Below are 14,959 nucleotides of genomic sequence, written 5' to 3'. Positions count from 1 at the left end.
CCTTTGTAAAATTTGTACAAAAATTTCAAATTTGACGAATACCTATTTTTGTTCGTATATATATATAGCTCCGTAAAAAAATCAATCTGATCAAAATATCAATTACCGATCTTGAAAGAAGATATTTCAAGCTTTAAAATGCTTTTTTAAAAATCTTGTGATCATTTTTGACGAAGTTACACTCTTTTAAATATTTACCTATTTCTGAGGACGGACTAGGTAATCCTTTAATTTTTTTTGCGTAGTATATACATATGGTACAAGGTGTCCCAGTTTAATGTCCTACCATAAATAACTTTTTTATTTTTGATTTTACAAAAAAATGTTTCAGATAAAAGTTGTATGGTTTAGAGGGGGACATAAGATGGTACCATTGGATTGACCTCGGATAATCGTTAAAATTTAAAAGTCATGTAAAGGCAAATTCTTCAATTCAATTTCTTAAATGGGAACTTCCATTTTTCATTGCATGTTCTTGTAGCTTACCTCGAGAGCTTTCCAAAACATTATAATAAAATATTTTTTCATTAAGTACTTCTCGAATTATAAGGCTCGAATGTCACAGTATCACCGGCATTACTATTTACGCAAGGTGTCAGACCGACGACTAAAATCTCTTAAATGTTCAGAATCATGTCCTGAATAACATTTGTCGAGATCAAGGTCATTGAAAGTTGTTCCTCTTATTTTCATTTTTATGTTTTTACGTAATACTAATACCGGCGGCATTGTAATATTCGAGCCTTATAATTCGAGAAGATCTTATAATTGTCAGAAGATGATGATTGATGTACTGTCGCAAGCCACTTTTTCGAACGTGCATTTAAAAATCAATCACCACCTGCTGAAAACTAGTTAAGAAATATTTTCTATTTTAAGACTAACTTAAAAATTTACCTCTTTGCGCTCGGAATTAAAAAGTTTGGGAATTAAAAGAGGTAATCTAAGAGTATAGAGCTCAAGATTTCATACGCTGGTCACCATATTGGATCTACTCGTACTATTTTAAATTTTGACAACATATTCGTAATCAACAACTCCGAAAAACTTAAAAATAATCATTTTCAAGCCAATTGGGAATTGGTACAGTAGTTTAAGCAAGAAAATATTACATTTGCATGCGATGTTCATTGCTTCTCGCCATATTGGATCCGCCATATTTGATCTCTCAAAATGGTACATTTTTTTCGAAAGTACATTCATATACGAATAATTTGAGATCTTGAACGTTTATTTTCATTGCGCTGATTTTTGGACACGCAGATAATCCGGTTGACGTGGAACGTCTCATATATGTATATATTAGATTACCAAGGAAAAAAAATTTTTTTATTAAATCGGTCACTTAACTTAAAAGCTTCCATTTCATGAACCCCAAAAGAACTAAATTTTTATCAAAAAATATTAAGATTTAGAGGTCGCTAGTGAACGATTTTTAAATCAAAGTTTCAATTTTCCTTAATACATGTTTAATTTGATGCAAAAATGACTTAGTCCGGATTTTAAATAGTATTGTATGTTTTTTTAATCGCTGAACACGATGCAATAGTTCAGTTAACTCTACGATATATGCCTTAAGAAATACAGCCTGATTTATGTTATGTGAAAAAATGACACAATATGAACACTTGGGACTTTGCTAAATCGATCTTAAACTCGAAATTTGTTCATTTTTTCACATTAATCACGTTGTCGGATACATAACTGTGCCCGCCTAATTATTGATGCCTGAATCTTCGGCAATGTATTTTAATTTTTTAATTGCTCAAATGCGTGATTAATCGCTCGACAAACCTAGCTTAACCGTAACAACATACGTACGCAACGGATTTTCAAACTCGATTTTCTTAAAAACTAAGCAGAAAAATTGTATTCTATAATATTATATTTTTTTACGTTTTTGTAAGGAATCATGTTGTACCCACTTTTATATGGTGTTTGGCCGGATCATGTATTGAAGAAAAATATAGATTTTTACAATTGAAATGAAATAACCATGTAAGATATGAATATATAGGGTGATTAAAAAAAAGTTTGTCCTTAAGATATTCCTGACTTAATTCTAAAACGATTTTTCTTTTGCGAAAATTTTGTCTGAAGCTTAATTTTCAAATTAGAAGAAGAAATAATTAGCGTATCACGGGCCGCGTAGAAAAGACGGACAGGAATGGCGCTCACGATTAGACGCGAACGCGCGGGGCGCATACTGATCGGATGCATTCACATGTTCATAAAAACACGCAACTGACTGACTTTCTTGGTTATGAGTACAGTGAGTGCAGTTCACGCAGCGCCTTAGTGATGCATGAACTGCACTAACTGCACCCATAACCAAGAAAGTCAGTAAGCTGTTTGACGCACATAACACACGTTGTGTTGTATACAGACTTCTAGACGTTTTTCTTCCTTCATGTGATTTTCAATCGTCGAATCAATCGTCAGTGGTTAATAAATCGGTTAATAAATTCCTCGTTTTATCAAGTCAGTGTAATCGAAGTGTCAATATATTGAAACGCGACAATTTATAAAAGAAGAATCTCATTGTAAGAACGTGTAACTTGATATCTACGTACTTGAAAGACATTTAATATTTGAGTGAAGAAAGTAAATTACAGTAAACTGTTGTATCGAGCACTATTACGGTGCATCCAAATTTATTCCTTCGACTGTTTCAAGAAACTGGAGCAAAATGGAATCATTGCATATCTACAAGGTAATAACGATTCTATTATATAATTAAGATAATAAGCTTTTAAAATGTATTTGGCTTACGTTTTTGTTTTAGAAATTCACAACTCTTTGACTATTAAGAAGCGCGATCACTTTTCTCATAAGACTTTTCATAAGTATTGGGTGGTCCGGAAAGTCCGTGCGGATTTTACAATGAAAAATTGTATATACGATACCTTCGTCAAAAATGAACGAAATTTAAATTTAAAAAAAGGGTTTTAAAGCTTGAAATCTCTACTTTTAAAAGCTTATCACATTTTTTAAGTTTATATGAGTTTGATAATTTTTACATACAAAAACTACGAGCTGAAAAAGATAAAAAATTTTCTTTTCACTTTGGGGGTCTCTCACGTGCCCAAAAAAAATTTACGAAAATTTTCGACTACCCATCGTGAAAACTTAAAGCTTTCCCTACAAAATCATTTTTTAAAAATGTTCCTATAATTTTTTGTTTCTGAGTTATTCGCGAGTTAAGTAAAGAAGCATTCTGATTTCGATTGCTCATAACTCCGATAAAAATCATCACATCGCAATTTAAAAAGCAGATTCTTAAAGCTGAAACTTTGCTCTAGCGAATAATATAATCGTAACGAAAATTTCGCAACAAATAAAAAAACTTTTGAAAAATCAATGAAAAAATCCGCACGGACTTTCCGGACCACCCAATATATAATAAACGCTACAAGCGCAATAGCGTAGATAAAATTGTTAGAAAAATTTTTAGATCGTTAGAAAAAAAAAGTGAGAAATTGGACAATAATTGCATGGTACAAGTATTGTAACGTTTATTGACATACAATTAAGTCTAACAAGTTTTCGGTACATCAAATTGTAAGAAACCGTCTTAGAATTCGACGTACTGAAATAATTGTTTGATTTGTATGTCAATAGTAGTTTCAATTACGTGTTTATCGCTCGTAATTATTGTAATTTCGCTGTTTTACTACATCTCTCTAACAATTTTATCAATGTAATTAAAAACAATCCAATACTCAAAAGATTCAATATTCATTTTAATTGCATCACTTTAATTTATAATTTAACGAAATTATCATTATATTAAATTATATTTAAAGTATGTGAAAGATAAAGAGATAGTGTAATAGAGGGAAAAAGTAAGAAGAAATGTGTTTTTATAAATGTGTGAATGTGTCCGATCAGTATGCGCCCCGCGCATAAAGCGCTCGCGTCTAACCGCCGTTTCTGCCCGTCTTTTCTACGCGGCCTGTGATAGGCTAACTATTTCTTCTTATAATTTGAAAATTAAGCTTCAGACAAAATTTTTGTAAAGGAAAAGAAGCGTCTTAGAATTAAGTTAGGAATGATACTTTAAGGACAAACGTTTTTTTTTAATCATCCTGTATATGCATGTATTTTTCTGCTCGATTTATGTCATTCAGATACATCGTTGTCGTTGTCTTTGTCGTCGTCGTCGTTTTCGCCTTCTTCTTCGCAAAATCTTGTCGCTTTTGACTTTCACGCTAGTAGATATAATGTTGATTTTAAGTATTATTTATTTATTTATTATCGGTTATTGCCTATTTACGTATCTACATTATCTACCTATTCGCGTTATCTATTCACCAATTACGTTATCTATTTATCTATATTATACATTTATATATACAAGTTATCCATTTGCCTATATGTATTATCTATCTATCTACATCCATATATTTATATATTTATATTATTTATCTATCCTCCTATGTTATCTGTCTACATGTCGACGTTATCTATTTATTTAGCATCAACATTATCTATATATATACAGGGTATCCCGCGAGACTTCTCCAACCGCCCACAGGAAGGTAGATGGGATCGAAATAAACATAAAAGTTGTTTACCATTTTAGCGATATTCGTAATAATAATCGAGATATTAATGTTTGCAATTGTACTAATGAGAGCGCACCAACAGAAATGCTCCGACCGCTTGGGATATAGCCCACTTTTTCAAACATAGGCTGCGCCGGCAGTGCGTTGGAGAGATAAGAGAGGAAGTCTCGCGAGACACCCTGTATAATTATATACCTATCAATCTTATGTACATACGCACATTATCTATCTATTTATTTACGTTATCTATCCCCACCTATTTACATTATCTATTTATCTATCTATATTATTCACTTATCAATATTATCTATATACTTATTAATTTTATGTACATGTGCATACTATCTATCAATCTATCTACGTTATCTATTTACTTATGCACGCTATCTATTTACCTATATATGTTATATATTTAATTGTCTACTTTATTTATTTATTCTATGTACGTTACCCTATTTACCTACTACTTTATTTGCATTATCTATCTATCTATCTACATTTATACACCTATCTATCTATTCTTCTATGTTGCACTTTTCTGCACTTTCACCTTTTCTGTATCTTTTTTTGCACATTATCTGCACTTTTTTGCATTTATTTCCTGTACTTTTTCCACACCTCGCACCTTTCGCGCATCTCTCCTGCGTCTACCATGTATCTTTTCTGCATTTTTTTTACATCTCTACCATACCTCTCATACTTCTTTCGTACTAATTTCGCATTTGTTTTGCATCTCTCCGTACTTCTTCTCATCATTTCTGCTACTCTTTTACACTTAATAACAAAAAGAATAAAAACTATAAAAAAAAATGAAACAATTGTAATATTCCTTAAAGATAGTCTTAACCTTGTTAAATGCAGAGAGCAATTGTTTTTAAATTCATGTGCATGTACAGAAATGTCATCAGGGTCTAACAGCGACCCGTGCCGAGCGACTGGTCTGAGCGTGATGGCGCGCTGGCAGGGTGACGGAGCGACATTGCTTCACTTTCCGAGCTCATACTCCCAAACAAATGCGTGTCCCCTTATGTCTTCTTAGAGAAACAAGATAGAGACCTGAGGCTATATTAAAAGAAAATTGAGACTGGCCTTTTAGTCGCGCCATTTTGAAAATTTAAAAACGGACAGAAATTGTCGAAAATGGTCTGATTGAAAAAAAGAGTATTTTTACGTGAAAGAACGTTAAATTTTCAATAAGAAAATGTCAATATTTCATTTCCAAACTTGTCTTTTAGGTCCATTAACAAGAAAATAGCGCTGCGACGAGAAAGCCCTAAAATTGACGGCCCTACAATTTGGCAACCAGTTAGCCTACGAGTTTATTTTTTGGCATAGAGTCTTTATTCATAAAACTGTTCAAGCAATATAAACGAAATCCATGAAACTTCGCAAAATGTAATACCATTTAAATAACCATTAAATACCATTTTTTGTCAATACTTTATCGCTAAGTCTTGGTACATTTGTGAATAATGACACTACGTCTAATAATACAATATTACGAGGGTGGATCAAATATAAACCGGAATTTTACAAATACTTTTCTTAGCCAACCACGAGCGCTCTCACAGTGTAGGTTCTTGTAGTGTAGTGTATCAGGAGTGGGGAAAACGCTTGGTGAGCTGTTTGACTCAGTCAATTCGCCAGTACAGCTATGAGTGAGCAACAGGTTCTAGCGTCCGTTGCACAACGGGTTATAATAAAGTTTTTAACTAAGGAAGGCGTTAAACCGTGCGAAATTTTGACTCGATTGAAGGTTCAGTATGGGGATGATACTCTGTCTAAAACTCAAGTGTTTGATTGGGCCAAAAAGTTTAAGAGTGGACGAGAAAGTGTGGAAAATGTGAGTCATAATCGACGTCCAACGATTTGACAACGATCAAGATGTTGAGGAATTCGTGCGCAATTGGTTGGTGACTCAACTTCAAAGTTTCTACGAGCAAGGAATTAACAAGCTCCCAAACCGCTGGGAAAAATGTGTAGAGCGTGAAGGAGACTATGTAGAAAAATAATCAACAGTATTTTTGTATTGTTTTATAAATAAATAAATATTAACAAAGAATTCCGGTTAATATTTGATTCACCCTCGTAATTTATATTCTTTATCCAAATGTATTTCATTTAATATATTTACTAATTAGTAACTATTTTCAATGTATAATAAGTGAAATGTTTCGGAATATTTTCCTTGATAATTTCATGTAAGAATGAAGCTAGTGGATACAAAGGACTCTCAATCCAAGAAATAATGATTCTAAGAGGATTCCCCTCTTTGTACTTTCGGCAATCCATAGGCCTGTGCTACATTACCATCCGAAACATGTAATTTGATATTGGTCTATATAATTTTTATTTTTTCATTTCGATAAAATATTTCGGTTAAATATTATTATTTAATTTTTTAATAGGGTCTTTTTCAATTATTGTGAAAGTATTGACATCAGATAACATCAGCTCCATTCTTTCTTTATAATCATTTTTGTCTGAAGCTACTGTTCCCTTTATCTGCTTTAGTAAAAAGGATATCTAGATGATTCTTAATAAAGTTTTTTTTGCATTGTCCATTTTCTTACTAATTCATTATTTTTGTTATGTATAATCGCTGGTTATTTATACGAGGTCTGTTCAAAAAGTATCGCGAATTTTGTGTTTCTTCAAAAATTATTTATTTATTCATGAATATCTATTTTGTCCCCTTCAAAGTAATCCCCATCAGATATTATACACTTGTGCCAACGTTTTTTCCAATCCTCGAAGCACTTCAAAAAATTATTTTTTGTGATCTTGTTCAGCTCCTCCTTCGATGCCGTCTTTATCTCCTCAATCGTAGCGTAGCGTCGTCCTTTCATGGGCCTCTTCAGTTTCGGGAACAAGAAAAAGTCACAGGGGGCCAGATCTGAGGAATACGGTGGCTGCGGCATCATTAGTGTGTTGTTTTTGGTCAAAAATTCGCGCACAAGCAACGATGTGTGAGCAGGGGCGTTATCATGGTGCAAAAGCCAATTTTTGTTCTTCCACAAATCCGGGCGTTTCTGGCGGATTGCTTCGCGCAAATTGCGCATAACTTGCAGGTAATATTCCTTATTGACCGTTCTAATTGGCCAATACTATTTTCTTCACTTCATCAATGTTTTCGTCTGTTGTTGACGTGCTCGGGCGTCCGGCACGCTCTTCGTCGTTCACATCTTCTCGGCCCTCTGAGAACATTTTGTACCACCGATAAACGTTGCTTCGGTCCAAGGTAGCTTCACCATATGCCACAGTCAACATTCGGAATGCGTCCGCGCACTTAATTTTTTTTTCACACAAAATTTGATACAGATTCTTTGATTCATTTTTTGGAATAGGCAAAAATCGAAGACGAGCCAAAACACGTGCAAGCAAAGCAGCTGTCAAAAATTAACTGAACATTCAAAATGGCCGAACTTGTCGGCATAAGTGAGAGACATGAGTACCAACATAACGCCACAAAAAAATCGAAAATCGAATATACGTAACCCGCGGAAATTCAAAATTCGCGATACTTTTTGAACAGACCTCGTATTCTATATGGTTGGTTGTTTATATTCTAATTTCCAATAAGAAAATTAGAATATAAGGAACGACGAAGATTACGGAGAGAACGAATTTATAATCATAGGATGACTAAACGAATCATTGACGACATGTGAGAATTTATAGTATGTATTGCGGTGAATTTGAATTGTAACTAATTACGATGAATGTCAAATTATTGATGGCAAGCAATTTTATATATTTAAGATGACCAGATAAATGGTCGAAAACGTTATAAATATTATTTTTGAAATAAAGGAAAATTAGGCAAAGACATCCAGCACTAGGCTTATATGCTTCTTATTACTCTTATTGTAAAAAATATAATATTCAGATTTTATTTTTATCATGTATAATCTGATTAAAGACAATAATATTATGTCGTATAATAACTGCTATAAATAAATACTACTATTATATAATAAACTTCAGATTTTATTTCTACAGTAGAAAAATTTAAGAGTATCTTATAGAAAAATATTTGTATGTGTATTTGTTGAATACGAAATATATCAATACTAGAATAATAACTTGAATATACACTCACCAATAAAAAAAAACGGACTACTAAATTTTAGCACAAATTTTTAATATTTTCAAATAGCGGTAACTCAATAAAAAATTATCGTATCGAGAAGAATCACAGTTCAAATTAAATATTCCCCTTGATGAGCATCGATATCAAATTTGAGTTACACAAAATAGCGGACATTACAGGCAGCATCGAAAAATAGTTTTAAAAAATGTTTTCTTTAAACTTTTGCAATATCTTATGCCTTTTTATCAACTCTTAATTTTAATCTTGATATTCCGTCTTTTCCTGGTTGTAAGATTTAGAACAACATGAAGAGTAAGACAAACCGACACTAAAGTTAATTTACATTTTCAGAAATGGGTATATTTGTAGTTTATAAAAATTACATAATATATTTATTCCTTTTATAAGAATGTAAAATTGCACTTGATAGTACTTATAAATAATAATAATAACAAAACTCAATCAACGGGCGAAGTAAGAGTCAACCACATTTTTTAATTTTTACATAAAATTATATATTATATTAAACGCGATGAAACATCACGCCAAAAATAATAAATAATAAAACTATAAACTAATACATTACAAGTAACAAGTTTCGGCTACCAGTTTGAGCCCTCTTCAGACATTAGTACAATAAAAAATAACAGAACAAATTCAATTGTCGCAAGTGTTCGCATAATCCGAATAATCACAGTTCGGGTGAGTCTCGATCTCGAAACATAACTTCCGTATGGTCGACATCAGGGTTTCTTTCCGTAGTCCGAACAAACTCAAAAAATACATTAAGGTACACAAAGATGTTCATCCACACACATCAAAGAACAACGTAGTGTACAAAATTTCTTGCAATGATTGTGAGGCTACGTACGTGGGACAGACAGGCAGAAAACTAAAGACAAGGATTGCAGAACATCGCAATCATATTAAATACAACACGTCGGCACGATCGGTAATAACGGAACATAGAAGACAACTCGACCACGAATTTAAATGGGAGGAGGTCGAAATCTTAGATGAAGAGCCCAGCTATCGGAGACGTTTAGTTTCAGAGATGATTAATATCAGGAAACAAAAGAATGGTATCAATTTGCAGACAGATACCGAAGGCCTCCACAAAGCGTACATTCCAATCATAAATAGAGTTTGACTTTCGGTTACGGACAGCCCGTCTCCTCTCTCAGTCTGTGTTGATCCTCACTACTGAACGTACATGATAATCGATACATTATGTCGGTTTTACATATCTGCGTTCCTTCTCTCTGTACACATTTCAAAAGTTTTTTAGTTCTTGTTGGACAGATTAATTCAAACTTCTTACACATGATTTCTGGTGAGTTTTTTATGAAATGATTTTTATGAAATTTGTTTGAACTTTAGGTATTTTATATTATTTTATTTATACGTATTTGTCCGTTACGTTTTTTGTTTTTAATTTATCCGTTATATTAACTAGAACTTCAACAATGACAATTTTAATACTTTTGACTGTTCAACCATACGGAAGTTATGTTTCGAGATCGAGACTCACCCGAACTGTGATTATTCGGATTATGCGAACACTTGCGACAATTGAATTTGTTCTGTTATTTTTTATTGTACTAATGTCTGAAGAGGGCTCAAACTGGTAGCCGAAACTTGTTACTTGTAATGTATTAGTTTATAGTTTTATTATTTATTATTTTTGGCGTGATGTTTCATCGCGTTTAATATTATACAATATATAATTTTATGTAAAAATTAAAAAATGTGGTTGACTCTTACTTCGCCCGTTGATTGAGTTTTGTTATTATGTTTTGAAAGAGTCCTTTGAATTTGTTTATTTATTTAAATAATAATAAATAAAACCGAGCTATCGAGCATTGAATAAAATAAACAGATAACGGGCAATTGAGAACAATAAGTCCGACGTCGAAAAATTTTTTAAGAGTTCCAGTAGGTCTGATTATCGTTTTGGGCAGTTCTCGACAAGTTCTATCGAAAAATATGTGATGACAAAGCGATTGAACCAACGATTTTCAAGATACGCGAGATTCAAAAAGTGATCAAAAATTTTTTTAAGAGTTCCAGTAATCTGATTAGAGTTCTGTGTAGTTCTCGACGAGTTCTGTCGAAAAGTATTAAAGTCACAAAGCGATTGGATGACTACATAAGGAAATACGTATTTCAGCAACCGATTTTTCAAATTTCGTTTTAAGTATCTCTTTTATTTTTCAGTCTATGTTGGTTTTAATTGCTGAGAACTTCGAAACTATTTTAAATAGCGAAAAATAATTTATAATTATAATAAAAGATTTTTTGAATTATTTGCATGAATCGAAATATGAACAAGAAATATGAACAAGGGCGCGTCAAGTATGCTGTTGCTGGAGATATTGCTCATTTTCGATTTTTTTGTCTCTACAATTTTCTACTTGTTATCGATGTAAAAGCCCTTTTTCAATTACTGCACCTCTTATCACTATCCATTGCATTTTATTTTCTTATTTTAATAAGAGTTATATTATTTTATAAGTGTTGTTATGCTATATACACTTTAAATGTCATTCATACTTTGTAAAGTCTATTATAATTGTGAGAAATTATCGCTTATAACAATCTTAAAGGTGTCCAAAAGATGTCTACATCGTAAGGATATCTTCAAGATGTCGCACGAAGAACTGTAGTCTATGGGATTTTTTAAAATAAAGATACTTGAAATATTATTTTGATTTCATTTTTTTTATCTTTGGTTTTTTTTGCAAAATATATTTGACGCCTTTTTAAATATTTTTAATGTCTTTTTTGATGGATCTAATTGAGGGGATGGGTGGAATTCAAACCTAATTACAAAAGTTTGATATTAATACAAATTAAAATAATTTGCTACTTTTTTATTATATATTGGGTCGTCCGGAAAATACGCACGAACTTTCCGGACGACCCAATACAAATAGGTACAATATTAAATGAATTTATGTAATGTCTTTAAGAAGTTACATGTTAATACTTCTGTATTACAATCAATATTATATGAAAAAGCTAATTGCCGGAAAAAGGGCTCAAGTAGAATTGTGCCTTTATTCCACCTATCCTCTCAATTATTGTCTCTCAGTGATGCTTTTTTTCTAATAAGCTTCTTCTGAAATTCAATTATAGTTTAAAAAATCGGTTTTCTTTGATTGGTCATATAAAATTTGATAAAATTATAAAATTTCTAAAATTAAATCATAATCATAATCATAAATTATAAAAATTGGTCCAATTTTCCAAAACAAGCAAACGTAAAGTCCAAAAAGTATAATTTTACAGAAGAGCACATGACAAAGATTTTAATGCTATTTGATCTCACAATCGTTTTTTGCAATAATTTAGTTTTTTTTATCAGCTATTTCAAATCAAAGTTGTGAATGGAGCTTGACATTGATATATCGAAATATTAATATCAAAATATAAAAGGTTGTAGAAAATCGAATTTTGAAAGATAAAATAAATTCAAAAAATTGTTTTTGTCCATGTTTTATTTTATTTACTGTAATACTCGTTACAGAATATTTATTCATATTTTTATAGCATTTACATTTATTTACCGTTTTTATTGATATTTGATCATTTTTATAAATATTTTATTATAGGATTTAATTTATCTTCTTTTTCTTCTTCTTCTCCGTCCTCTTACATCAGGCTTCTGGCCTGTGTTATACCTCTCTTATATGCTTGTGGGTACATCAATTTATTCAATTGTTACAAGCATTATAGAACCTACAGTTTTAATGCCGGTTTCGAACGGTGGATTTTTCTATAGAGAAGTATTTCTGTGGGCAAGGATACTCTGTGGGTCTCCTTCCTGAGATGAGACACCGAGAGCAGCATAAGTATTTTGGTTTCTACCAATATCGAACCCAGGACTTTTGGCATGACAGACCAGTGTGTTATCTGCCATGTCACACTCATTAAGTTTAACTCATATTTATATAGTAATAAGTGCAATAGGCTGATATGTGAATGACACAAACAAATACATTTTCTTTAAAGGCATTTCCTCTTGAGACAAAATAATTTAGAGACGAAAATCTTAATATAAAAATAAAATTAAGGCTACAATAGTTTTTAAATTAATAGCAATCTGGAGACACAGTAGGTGCTAAGACATGGCATGACATTGAAGTTCACTAAATACATATATAGATACAGATACATTGCGCTCAGGCATGACAGTGTGATAAATGTAAAGATGCTGTCTATTACCTTAAGAATATGTTTTTAAGAGGATATGCAGTAAAGGTGTGAACCTCGTATATGACAAAAGAAACTGCACAACAACGATGTAATGATACTAATGAATTGTCACTAAAAGTTATAGAATCAGGATATTAGTGTACTAAGTATAGATGACTGATATTGTTCGCAATAAATTCTTTGTAATAATAAGATGCTTATTAGCACATTATTATTATTAAATTATCAAATTAATTGTAACATTACTATTTTAGCTTCTATGTATACTTTTGAGTACTTAGACATCAGGCTAAGATTGGATAGGATATCAATAATGGAATTTAGTAAAAATATAACAGAATTTAATAACAATATTAGACAACTTTGTTTGCTTCTAAGTTTTCAGAGGAAACATGAGGATAGTGGTTGCTTTTCGATTTTGAGTACTCACGCGCTATAAGCTTTTTTTATTTTCCTTCTGCAAATGTAATCATATGTAATGAGTGATAAAGATAAAATGAAACTTACAGCGCGTAAACATCTAAACCAAACACAGCCTAATGTTCAATCTCTTTTTTAGAAATTAGATTAAACATGTCCAAAATTGTATATATAACTTGAAATACACAACAATATAACTTAATTTTTCTTTAAAAATTTGAATTTAACAAATTAATATTAATATTTTGATTATTTTCAAGCGCACTTCTTTCCTAACCTATACGCAACGCGACGACAGGTAGTGTGTCGAGAACATTCTTGCAGATCATAATTATCGCGAAACGAGAGAAAAGTACAACCGCGAAAAATACTCGCGTCGAAAAAAAAAATGAAATCAACTATTCGCACGCGCTTCAGACGAGATAATAAACTACTTACCACGAGTATAAACTTGCATCAATCCTAAATCCCAAGCTTTGGTGCTGGATGAGACAATATATTTTTTCTTCGATGATTATTCAGAACACACCTCTCACCTTCATTTCATTTCGATGAAATTATGTTCATTCGACGCGATTTTGCACGAAATGAAAGAATCTGAAAGAAAAAGTGCGAACCTGCCGTTAAAACAATATATTAATCATAGAAGTTGGTCACTATTGAGATCAATTCTTGAAATATTCTTCTTGATTTCTTTTCAATTCTCAATCACCTTTATTTTTGTCAAATAAAGCTGTCGCGCGCGCTCACATCACGTTATTTATTCCAAGTGGAGAATACGTAATACATTAAGAGTATATCCATATAATTTGCATAGTGTGTACATAGCGTGAATCCTACATTTCAAGTACACCGGATTTATTCGGAGCGATCTCGAGTAGCTTCCGAGAGACAAAACGAACAATGCTTTTGTGTGTAGTGGCCCTTAAGGGCTTGACACATGAAATGCCATGAAATGCATAACAGAGCATAAGCATAACATAAGACTGCTGGACCAATGAGCATCTAGTATAATGTCGCCATATTGATTTACATAAGATGCTCATTGGTTTAGCGGCCTTATGCTCTGTTATACATTTCATGTATGAAGCTCTTTAGGGCCGCGGTTCGATTCATGCTCACAACGCTTAAAAATCATTTTATCCTTGTTGTTTGTTAAATATTAAACAAAGACAAACAAATGTTCAAGAACGTTTTCAATATGAATTGGACCACGGCCTATGATATATATCCACATAACTTGCATAGTCGCATAAGCATGGGCATAAAGAAAATTATCCAATCGCATTTCTCTTATAAAGACGTATATAAAATGTGATTGGATAATTTTCTTTATGCATATATTTATCCGTCTGTGCAAATTATGTAGACATATCCTAAAGCAGGAAGCATAGACTCTTGGATAACGCATAAAACATGAGACGCATAAAAAAATCAATCAATCAGAGTTCTCTATTTCATAAAAAAGAAGGAAATAAACTCTAGGAGATAAACTTTGATTGGTTCCTTTTTTTTATGCCTTACGTATGCATTATGTAACCCAAGATTTACAATAGATTTTTAAGCCTTAAGTCAAAAGAAATGAACGAATCGCAATCATTTATTCTCCCTCGTGTTCGACTGTAATTGGTCAATTTCTTACGGCTTAAGGCTTAAAACA

General features: G+C 32.0%; 1 protein-coding gene across 2 annotated transcripts in view; it reads right to left on the bottom strand.

Annotated features, from left to right (window-relative positions):
- Positions 1-14,180, bottom strand: part of LOC108754292 (3'-5' ssDNA/RNA exonuclease TatD) — an 18,248-nt gene extending 4,068 nt beyond the window's left edge. The window contains exons 1-2 of one of the 2 annotated variants that reach the window (XM_018496491.1): positions 14,012-14,180; positions 13,738-13,896 (exon numbers count right to left, since the gene is read on the bottom strand). The gene's annotated coding sequence lies outside the window, so the exon portion shown is untranslated. Of the gene's footprint in view, positions 1-12,888; positions 13,019-13,737; positions 13,897-14,011 lie in introns of those variants that run through there. The other variant, XM_018496492.1, reaches the window with a different exon arrangement.
- Positions 14,181-14,959: the final 779 nt, after the last annotated feature.

The sequence above is a fragment of the Trachymyrmex septentrionalis genome, unplaced genomic scaffold (genome assembly GCF_001594115.1).
Source record: "Trachymyrmex septentrionalis isolate Tsep2-gDNA-1 unplaced genomic scaffold, Tsep1.0 scaffold79, whole genome shotgun sequence".
Taxonomy (NCBI): Eukaryota; Metazoa; Arthropoda; class Insecta; order Hymenoptera; family Formicidae; genus Trachymyrmex; species Trachymyrmex septentrionalis.
This window is presented reverse-complemented; position numbering and strand designations above follow the sequence as displayed.